The 10,667-nt window shown below is 45.8% G+C and overlaps 1 long non-coding RNA gene across 2 annotated transcripts in view; it reads left to right on the top strand.

Annotated features, from left to right (window-relative positions):
* LOC109377234 (uncharacterized) overlaps window positions 1–10,667 on the top strand; it is a 40,475-nt gene that overhangs the window by 26,343 nt on the left and 3,465 nt on the right. For both annotated transcript variants that reach the window (XR_002122839.1, XR_002122840.1), the window contains exon 2: window positions 7,651–7,795. This is a non-coding gene — a long non-coding RNA (uncharacterized LOC109377234). The remainder of the gene's footprint in view (window positions 1–7,650; window positions 7,796–10,667) is intronic.

The following is a 10,667-nucleotide window of genomic DNA, read 5'->3' as shown; positions in this document are numbered from 1 at the left end:
AAAAAAAAAGAAATAAACTTAAAAAAAGTCAAAAGTCTTAAAAATAAATAAATAAATAAATTTAACCCTGTCCCTGACACTGTCCCTACACCTAACTGTAACCCTTGCCTAATCCTAAAACTGTCCCTAACCCTACTCTAACCCTAACCGTTTCCCTAACCCTAACCCTAACTTTAATTCTGTCCTTAACTCTTACTCTAACCCTGTTCTTTATCCTAATCCTAACCCTGTCCTTAACTCTAATTATAACACTAACCCTGTTTCTAATCCTAATCAGATCCATGTCCTTAACCCTAAACCTAACCCTAACCTTGTCCCTAACCCTAACCATAACCCTGTCTGTAACACTAACTTTAAACATAAACCCATCTCTAACCCTAACCCTAACTTGTTTCTAATCATAACTGTACCCTGCCCCGAACACTAACCCTGTCCTGAAACATACCCTAACCTTAACAATGTCCCTAACCGTAACCCTAACCCTAACCCAATCACTGTCACTAACCCTGATCCTAACCCTAATTCTAACCCTAACTCTAGCCTTGTCCTTAAACCTAACCCTGTCCCTAACCCTGAACCTAACCATAAATCTAACCCTGTCCCTAACACTAACCCTGTCCCTAACACTAATCCTGTCCCTTATCCTAACTCTAAAACTAAACCTGCCCCTAAATTTAAATATACTCTTAAGCCTGTCCCTAAACCTAACCCTATCCCTAAAGCTGTGCCTACTCTTAACCCTGTCCCTAACCCTGTCTTTAAACCTAAAACTAACCCTAACAATGTCCCTATACCTAACCCTAGCATTAACTCTGTCCTAAACTCTGTCACTAAACCTGACCTTAAATTTCTACCTAACCCTATCCTCACCCTAGCCCTGTACCTAATGCTAACACTAACACTAACCTTGTCCCTCACCTTAACCATAACCCAGTGTCTAAGCTTAACCTTAACCCTGTCCCCAATGTTAAACCTAAATGTAAGTCTCCTAACATTAACCAAACCCTAAACCTGTCCCTAACCCTAACCTAACCCTATCTTTAACCCTAATCCTAACCCTAACCATGTCCCTAAGCCTAACCCTGTCTGTAATCCTAGTGCTAACTCTGACCCAAACCTGTCCCTGACCCTAACTCTGTCACTAACCCTAATCCTAGTGCTGTTTTTAATGCTAACCTTAAACCTAACCATGTCCATAACCATAATTCTAATCCTAATCCTATCCCTAACCCAAAACCTAACCCTAAACCAGTCCCTAAACCTAACCATAACCCTGTCCCTAATGCTAACCCTGTTGATAACCATAACCCTAACTTTAACACTGTTCCTAATCATAAGTCTAGGCCTGTTCCCAACCCAAAAGCTAGCCCTAAACCTAAACATGTCCCTAACCCTAACCCTAACTTTAACCCTGACCCTAAACCTAAACTTCTGCCTAACCCTAAACCTAAATGTAAGTGTCCCTAACCCTACACCTAACACTTACCCTACCCCTAACACTAACCCTGTCACTAACTCTAACACTTACCCATATCCTAACTCTCTTCCTAACCTTAACCCTAACCCTAATCCTGTCCTTAACCCTACCTCTAACCATGTCCTTAAACCTAACCCTAACCTAAACCATAAACCTGTACCTAAACTGAACCCTAAACTTGTAGCCTAACCCTAACCTAACCGTGCCCCTTACCCTAACCCTGTCTGTAACCCTAACCCTAACCTTACTCCTGGAGGTAAACCTAACTCTATCCCTAACCCTAGCCCTAAACGTATCCCTAATCCTAACCCTGTCCCTATCCCTAACGCTAACCCTAACCCTAAACCTAACTCTGTCCTTAACCATAATTCTGACCCTAACACTGTCCCTAACCCTAACCCAAAACCTCTTCCTAATCCTAACCCAAATCCTGTCCCTAACCATGTAACTAATGCTAACCCTAAGCCTAATCCTAATCCAAAATATGTCTCTATTCCTAACCCTAAACCTAACCTTCACTGTGTCTAATTCTAACCCTCACCCTGTTCTTAACCCTAATCCTGTCCCTAATCCTAACCCTAAACCTAACTCAGTCCCTAAAACTAAGTCTAACTATAACCCTGTCCCTAAGCCTAAGCCTAATTCTAACCATCTCTCTAACTCAAACCCTAACCCCTGTCCATAACACTAAACCTAACCTTAAAAATGTCCCAAACTCTATACCTACCTCAAACCCTAACCCTGTCCCTAACCTTATCCCTAACACTAAACCTAACTTTAACTGTGTCCCTAACCCTAACCCAAACCCTAACCCTGTCCCTATCACTTACCCTAACCCTGTTTCAAACAATAACCTTAAACTAAAACATCCCGAAACCGAACAATGATCCTGTCCCTAACACTAACCCAAAACCTGTTGCTAACTTTAACCATATACCATCCTTAACCCTACCCCTGTCTTTAATTTTAATCCATACCCTGTCCCTAACCCTGTTGCTAACCCTAAACCTGACCCAAGCACTGTCCCTAACCCTAAATCTGCCCCTAAACCTGCCCATAATTCAAACCCTAACAATAACCCTAACCCTAACACTGTCCCTTAAACTAACCCTGTGTCTAACCTTAACTCTGTCCCTAACCCTAAACCTAACCCTAACCCTGTCTCTATCCCTAACCCTAAACTTATCTCTAATTGTGTCTATTTTTAAACCTTACCCTATCCCTAACCCTAACCCTGTCACTAACACTAACTTTAAGCCTGTCCCTAATCCTAATCTTAAACCTAAACCTAACCCTAAATCTGCCACTACATCTAACCCTAACCATAATCCTGGCCCTTTTCTTAACCATGACCCTCTCCCTAACACTAACACTGATTTTAAACCCAACTGTTTCCCAAAGCCTAACCCTAACCCTAAAACTGAACCTAACCGTGTCCCTGACCTTAAGCCTAACCAGTTCCGAACCCTAACCCTAACTTTAACTCTAACACTAAACCTAACACTGTCCTTAATCCTAACCCTAACACCAACCCAAACCCTGTCCCTAAACATAATCCTAACCCTAACCCTGTCCCTAACCCTAACCCTAACCCTAACCGTGTCCCAAACTTGACACTAACCCTAACCCTAACTCTAAAACAGACCCTAACCCTGTCTGTAACCCTGTCCCTAACCATAACACTAACCCTAAACCTAATCGTGTTTTTAACCCTAACTCTGTATCTAACCCTAACCCTAACCCTAACGATGTCCCAAAACCTAAACCTTTTCGAAACCTGTCCCTAAATTTAACTTTTTCACTAACCTTGTCACTAACTCTAACCCAAATCCTAAGCATAGCATAACATGTCACTAATCCTAACCCTAACCTTGTCCCTATCCCTAACCCGAATCCTGTCCTTAACCCTAACCCTAAACGTGTCCCTACCCTATACCTAATTTTAAACCTAACCCTAACCCTGTCCCTAACCCTAAACATAACTCTAATCCTATTTCTACCCCTAAATCTAATATGTACCAACCCTAAGCCTAACCCTAACCATAACTCTTACCTTGTTTCTAATTCTAACCCTGTCTCTAACCCTAAACTTGACCTTGTCCCTAACACTAACCCAGATCATAACACTATCCCTAACCTTGTCTCTAACCCAACCTTAACTCTAACCCTAACTTTAACCCTTACCATGTTTCTAATCTTAACCTTAAACTTGTCCCTAAACGTAACCATAACCATAACCATAACCATAACTTTGTTCCTAATTCTAAACCTAACACTAACTGTATCTTTAACCGAAACCATAACCATGTATCTAACCCTAACACTAACTCTTACCAGTCCCTAAACCTAACCCTAAAGCTCACCCTACTTCTAACATAACCGTGTCCCTATACCCAACCCTACCCTGTCCTTAACCCTAATGTTAACCCTAACCCGGTCCATAACTTTAACCCTAACCTTATCCTGTCCCTAAACCTAACCTTAACTGTAACCCTAACCCTGTCCCTAACCCTATCCCAAATCCTGTCACTACCCCTAACCTAACCGTGTACCTAAACCTAACCCTAACTCTAACCCTAACCCTAACCTTAACCATACCCATAACCCTGATCCTAGCCCTAAACCTAACCCTAACCCTAATTCTGTCCCTAACCCTAACCCTAACTCTAACCCTGTCCCTAACCCTAACCATAACCTATTACCTAATCCTAAACCTAAACCTAACCCTAACTTTCTTCATAATCCTAACCGTAAACTTAACTATATCCCTAACTCTAACAATAACCCTAACCTATCCCTAACACTAACTGGAACCCTAACCTTAACTGGAACCCTAACCCTAGCCCTAGACATATCCCTAACTCTAATCCTGACCCCAACCCTTTCCCTAACCCTAATTCTAACGCTAGCCCTAACGCTGTCCCTGAACCTAACCCTAAACCTAACTCTAACTTTAACACTAATGTGGCCCTTACCCTAAAACTAACCCTAACTCTCACCATGTCTTTAACCCTAACCCTAACTTAGTACTTAACCCTGTCACTAACCATAACCATAACCATAACAGTAATTTTGTCCCTAATTTTTACCATAATCCTAAACTTAATCGTGTCTCTAAACCTAACCCTGATGCTAAATCTAACCCTAACCCTAATGCTAACACTGTTTTTACCTCTAACACTAACCTTAACTCTAATTCTGTTTTTAACTCTAAACCTAACACTAAACCTGACCCTAATCCTGCCCTAACTCGAACACTAACCCTCTCCCTAATACTGAACCTAACCTTAACCCAAACCCTAATCCTATACCTACCCTAACTTTACTCCTAACCTTGTTTCTAACCCTGACCCTAACACTAACCCTAACCCTGTCCCTAACCCTCACCTTTCACTAATCCTCTCAATAACTCTAACCCTAATCCTACCCATACCCGAACCTTGTCACTAACACTAACCCTAAACTTGTCCCTAACACTAACCCTAATCCTGTACTTAACCATAATCCTAGCCGTGTCCCTAACCCTACCCTTACTCTAACCCTAAACCTAACCCTGTCCCTAAACCTAAGCATAACTATTACCCTGTCCCTAACCCTAAAACTAACCCTAACCCTATCCCTAATCCTAACCCTAACCCTGATTCTAACCCTCACTCTAATATTGTACCAAACCCTAAACCTACCCTAACCCTAACCTTAACCTTGTCCCAAACCCTAACCCTGTCTCTAACCCTAAACATGACCTTGTTCCTAACCCTAACTCTGACCCTAACACTAACCCTAACCTTGTCCCTAACCCTAACTCTAAACCTAACCCTAACACTTACTGTGTCCCTAACACTAACCTAACGCTGTCCCTAAACTAAACCATAACCCTAACCCTAAACTAGTCCCTAATTTTAAACCACCCTAAACGTTCCTGTAACCCAAACCCTAACCTTGTCTCTAACCTTAACCCTATGCTAAACCTAATCCTGTCCCTAACCCTTACCCTGTCCTTAATTCTAAACCTGACCTTGTCTCTAACACTAACACTGACACTAACACTAACTATAACGGTGTCCCTAACCCTAGCACTTAACATGTCCTTAACCCTAACAAAAACCCTGTCCCTAAAACTAACCCTAACCCTAACCTTGTCCATAATTCAAAACCTAACCATAACCGTGTCCCTAACTCTGCCCCTAACCCTAACCATAACCTTAAACCGACCATATCCCTAACCCTAACCTTAACCTTGTTTCTAACACTATCCCTAACCCTAACCCTAACCGGTTCCCTAACCCTAAACCTAACCCTTATCCTGTCCCTAACACTAACCCTAACAGGTACCCTAACCCATTCGTAACCCTCTCAATAACTTTAACCCTAATACTTACCCTACCCCTAACCCAAATTCTAATCATGTCCCTATCTCTAACCCTAACCCTAGTCCTAACCCTAACCCTGTTTCTAAGTGTAACTCTTTTCCTAATTCTGGCCCTAACCCTAATTCTTTCATTAACCCTGTTCCTTACTCTAACACTAATCCTAACCCTCACCCTAACCCTGTCACTAAACTTAAACCTAACCCTGTCCTTAACCTTAAACCTAATCCTGTCCTTAACCCTAACCCTAAGCACGTGCCTAACCCTACCCCAAATCTAACCCTAAACCTAACCCTGTTTCTAACACTAACCATACCCTAACACTGCTATTAAACCTAAACGTAACCCTAAACCTAACGTTGCCTCTTATCCTAACCCTAACACTATCCCTGTTCCTAACCCTAACTCTAATATTGTACCTCACCCTAAACCTAACCCTAACCCTAAACTTGTCCCTAACCTAAACGTGACCTTGTCGCTAACACTAATTCTGATTCTAATACTAACCCTTACCATGTCCCTATCCCTAGCTGTAATCCTAACCCTAACACCTACCATGTTCCTAACCCTAGCCCTGTCCCTAAACCTAACTTTAACCCTAACCCTAACCTTGTCCCTAATCCTAAACCTAACCGTAACAGGGTACCTAACCTAAACCCTAACCTTGTCTATAACGCTAACCCTAACCTAACCCTAACTCTGTCCCTAAACCAATCCCTAAATCGAACCCTAACCCTCAACCTAACTGTGTCCCTAAGCCTTACTCTACCCTGTCCCTAACCGCAAGGTTAACCCTAACCTTGTCCCTAACATTAAACCTAACCCAGTCCCTAAAGCTAACCCTATCTTGTTCCTAACCTTAGCCTAACCTTGTTACTAAACCTAACCCTAACCCTAATTCTGCCCTCACTACCCATAACCCTAATCCTGTACCTAACCCTAAACAAAACCCTAAAAATGTCTCTAACCATAACCCTAACCCTGTACCTAACCGTAAACCAAAACCTAACCCTAAACCTAACCCTGTTTATAATGCTAACCCTAACCCTAACCCTATCCCTAACTCTAACCCTAACCCTAACCTGTTCCTAATTCTAAGCATATCCCTAAACTTAATCCTAATCCTAAATTTAACCCTGTCCCTAACCCTAGCCTTAACGCTAATCCTAACCCTGTCCCTGAACCTAACCTTAAAACTAACCCTAACCCTAACGTTGCCCTAACCCTAATCCTAAACCTAACCCTCACCGTGTCCCTAATCCTAACCCTAACTTTGTCTGTAACCCTGTCACTAATTCTAACCCTAACCATAACAGTAACCCTGTCCCTAATCCTAACTGAAACCGTATCATGTCTGTAACCCTAACCCTATCTCTATCTTAACCCTAAACCTCACACTAACCCTGTCTTTACCCCTAACCCTAACCCTAATCCTAATCCTGTCCCTAAAACTGATTTTGTCCCTAACCCTGTCCCTAATCCTGTTCCTAATCCTAAATCTAACTGTAATTTTGTCCGTAACCTTTAACCTAACCCTGTCCCTGTCTTTAACCGTTAATGCTAACCCTGTTACTAACCCTAACACTTACCTTAAACCAGTCCCTAACCCTAAACCTGACCCTAACTCTAACCCTAACCATAAGCTTGTCCATAATCCTAACCCTAACATTAAGCATCGGTTGTGTGCATCCGTGATTTCCCCCTTGAAATCCTCTCTCCTAGAGTCCAAGGGCATGCGCCATACCCAAGGGTGTTCGTGTGTTGCTCCATCTTTCAGTCTGTTGTTTTGATCTGGCTCTTTTGCAGTCAATGAGGGTCGTCCCAGGCTGGACGGAGGACGACAGTGCCTAAGGAAGGACTGTTGGTGAAGGGCGCACCAGCTGAGACAGAGGCGGACGGAAAGGTGGAACGTGTGAGCTGTCTGTTGGCACAGGATCTGAAGATAGGCCAGGTGGGTGTCTTGGTGCCCAGGTGCAGGGAGACAGATGGTTGTCCCCTGGGCTTGGGTCATTGGTGCCAAGAATGGGCATGGCCCTGGCAACAGAAAGCCGCCCAAGAGTGGTGAAAAAAAGATGGAGGCCTGCGCAGACACGCAGCCATGTACTTGGGCATTAAGAACGGTGATGGCGGCAGCAAATGGTTGCGGTCTGCAGGCTTTTGGGACAGAGCAGGAAGAGGACGGTGGGAGGGCCATCTGGAGGGCCTCGGCATGTGGTCCGTGATGCCAGGCTGTAGGGCGGGCTATGGACTCGCAGATGGCCTGGGGGACTGGCGGTGGGATGGGAGTCTGCAAAGGGGCAAGGGACAGGAGGTGTTGGGATGGATCCCCGTTGGGGACAGTGGCAAAAGGCAGGGGAGCCAAAAGCCCACAGCACCCTGTATTCCCAGGCTGTCTCCCATCCAAGTACTAACCAGGCCCAACCCTTCTTAGCTTCCGAGATCAGATGAGACTGGGCGCATCAGGGTATGGCCATAGGCTCTGGGACACGGCGTCGGATGCCACAAGAGCCGCGGGCAGGTCTGCCTGGTGAGCGCACACCACACTGCTAGGCCACTGGGCCCTCGCGAACAGGCCTGCTAGCACTCCTCGGCGGCCTGATTTGCCCGCACTGTGCCTTCCACCTCCCCCCTCACCCACCTCATCCAGAAGCCGCTGGCGTGCACGGCGGCCCATCCAGGCTGGCAGCAAGCCTCCTTCATTTGCCAAGCCAGGGGCACAATGGGCCTCTACTGCTAACCTGGGGATCACAAAATTTTCAGTGCTCTGGCATCCAGGTTCTCCCCAGGCCCCAACCCACTTGCCTCCACACACCCACCTGGCTGCACTGTGATCCGCTGCTCAGAGCAACCGAGGCTCACGTCTTCTCAGGCCTCTGGGATTCTAGGCACACACACCTCGGCCTCAACCTTGGCCCTGGTCCCAGCACCGGCACTGGCCTGGGTCCTAGCCCTGGCCGACCCTCCTGGCCAGCTAGACTGGCCGTGAATCACTGGAGCCATCAGCACAACCAGCGTTCATCAGCTCCAGACCGCCGCCACCATTCTTAGACAACCTGCCCCATCGCCCATCACCTGGACCAGCACCCTGCCCACTCTCACCTTCCTTCCCTACACATCAGCTCTCCTGACCTGCCTTGCTGAGGGAGATAATGAGAGAAGGTGAGAGAGAAAGCAAGACAGAGACAGAGAGAGACAGACAGAATGAGAGAAGGAGAGAGGGAGGATTATGAAGACAGGCAGAGAGAGAGGGAAGGAGAGACAGAGGGAGAGAGAGGCAATGCAGGGAGAGAGAGAGAGAGAGAGAGAGAGAAAACAAAACACAGAGAAACACACACGGAGAGAGAGAGGCTGAGGGAGCCAGCAGAGTCATAAATTTTTCATAACTCAGTTTTGGAAATGACAGTCCATCATTTTGTTTTGTGTATCCATTAGAACCCAGTTACAAAGCATGGCCAGTCTCAAAAGGAAGGGCTCACACAGAGATGTGTGTCATGTAGGCAGGTACACTGAGAGCCATTGAGGGCCACCCACCACGTAGGCTGAGATGAGGCACTTGGCCCCGAGTCTAAACATAATGGAGCCGCTGAAATATTCTGTGCCAGAGGATACGATGTTGGAATTTGAGTTCATTACAACCCTCCTGAGATAGGGGCAGGAGGGCAATGAGAGTCCCTGGGTGCCATGGCAGACCCAGCCCATATGCGCTGTGTTCTGACCTCTGCCCAGCACACACATCATCTGTCAGGTCTGCACCCTACATCATGTGACCCCAGCCCAGGGGTTCTAGGCACTACTGGTGTTTATAGTTGTGATGACAGCCCGTGAAGTCGCTGCTAGAACGACTTGCACTATGCACATGGGGACACTGGGGAGGCCCTGAGAGTACGTGCTTGTCAGGGTCACAGGAGCAGAAGCCAGCTCTAAACCCAGCTCTGTGTCCTCAAACCTGGGGCCCTGGCTGCACCCAGCCAGGCCTCCCTAGGGTGCTCATGTGGGCTGTGTTGGTGTAACTGTGTATGGACTTGGTGTGCGGGGTAGGGTGAGCAGTCACCAATCCAGAGAGTCTTTGGAGAGCTCTTGTATGAGGAGGAAGTCCACGGAGGGGACCCCAGGCAGTGATCTCACTTCCTGATCAGAAAGCCCAACAGAACGTGGAGCCCTGGTAACAAGCAGCCACATGCTGGAGAAGCCCATCCCCAGCTCATTTTGCTGAAGATCTGGAAATAGTAACATATTTCTTTGCTGCATCACCATGTCCCGAGGCAGTGTCCTCAGGAAAGACCAAAGTTAGAACTCTTTCCCATGTTTTGGTCACTGGGTCAGCACTCACCACAAACGCTTCTTGCCATTTTCCCAGGGGACTTCAAAGGTAACACAGGGAGGCCCAGGGCATCCCAGGCCAGAACAGACAGGCCAAGCTAGGCCACCACACTGAACCCACCCTGACAGCCCTTGGACTCCTCTCCATGTGTTTGTGTGTGTGTGTGAGGGGGGTGGGAGGGGTCTTTGTTCGGTCTACTTTCTCCAAGTCCCTCAGGTGTAAGATTAGACCATTTATTTGAGAATTTTCTTGTTTATTCAGGTAGGCCTGTATTGCTATGAATTTTTTCTTAGAACTGCTTTTACTGTGTGCCATAGATGTGCGATAATTGTGTTTTCATTTTCTTTTGGCTCAAGGAATTTTTTTTTTTTTGCTTGATAGGTTTATGTTTTATTTTTTTATTTTTTTTCCTTTTTTTATTGTTAGTTTCAGGTGTACAGAACAATGCAATAGTTACCCTTTTCACCCTCACAAAGTAACAACCCCCCTCCCCCCATCCACT

Source organism: Hipposideros armiger, unplaced genomic scaffold, assembly GCF_001890085.2.
Source record: "Hipposideros armiger isolate ML-2016 unplaced genomic scaffold, ASM189008v1 scaffold_1330, whole genome shotgun sequence".
In the NCBI taxonomy this organism is placed as follows: Eukaryota; Metazoa; Chordata; class Mammalia; order Chiroptera; family Hipposideridae; genus Hipposideros; species Hipposideros armiger.
The sequence above is the reverse complement of the archived record's forward strand: the minus strand, read 5'-3'. Positions and strand labels throughout refer to the sequence as shown.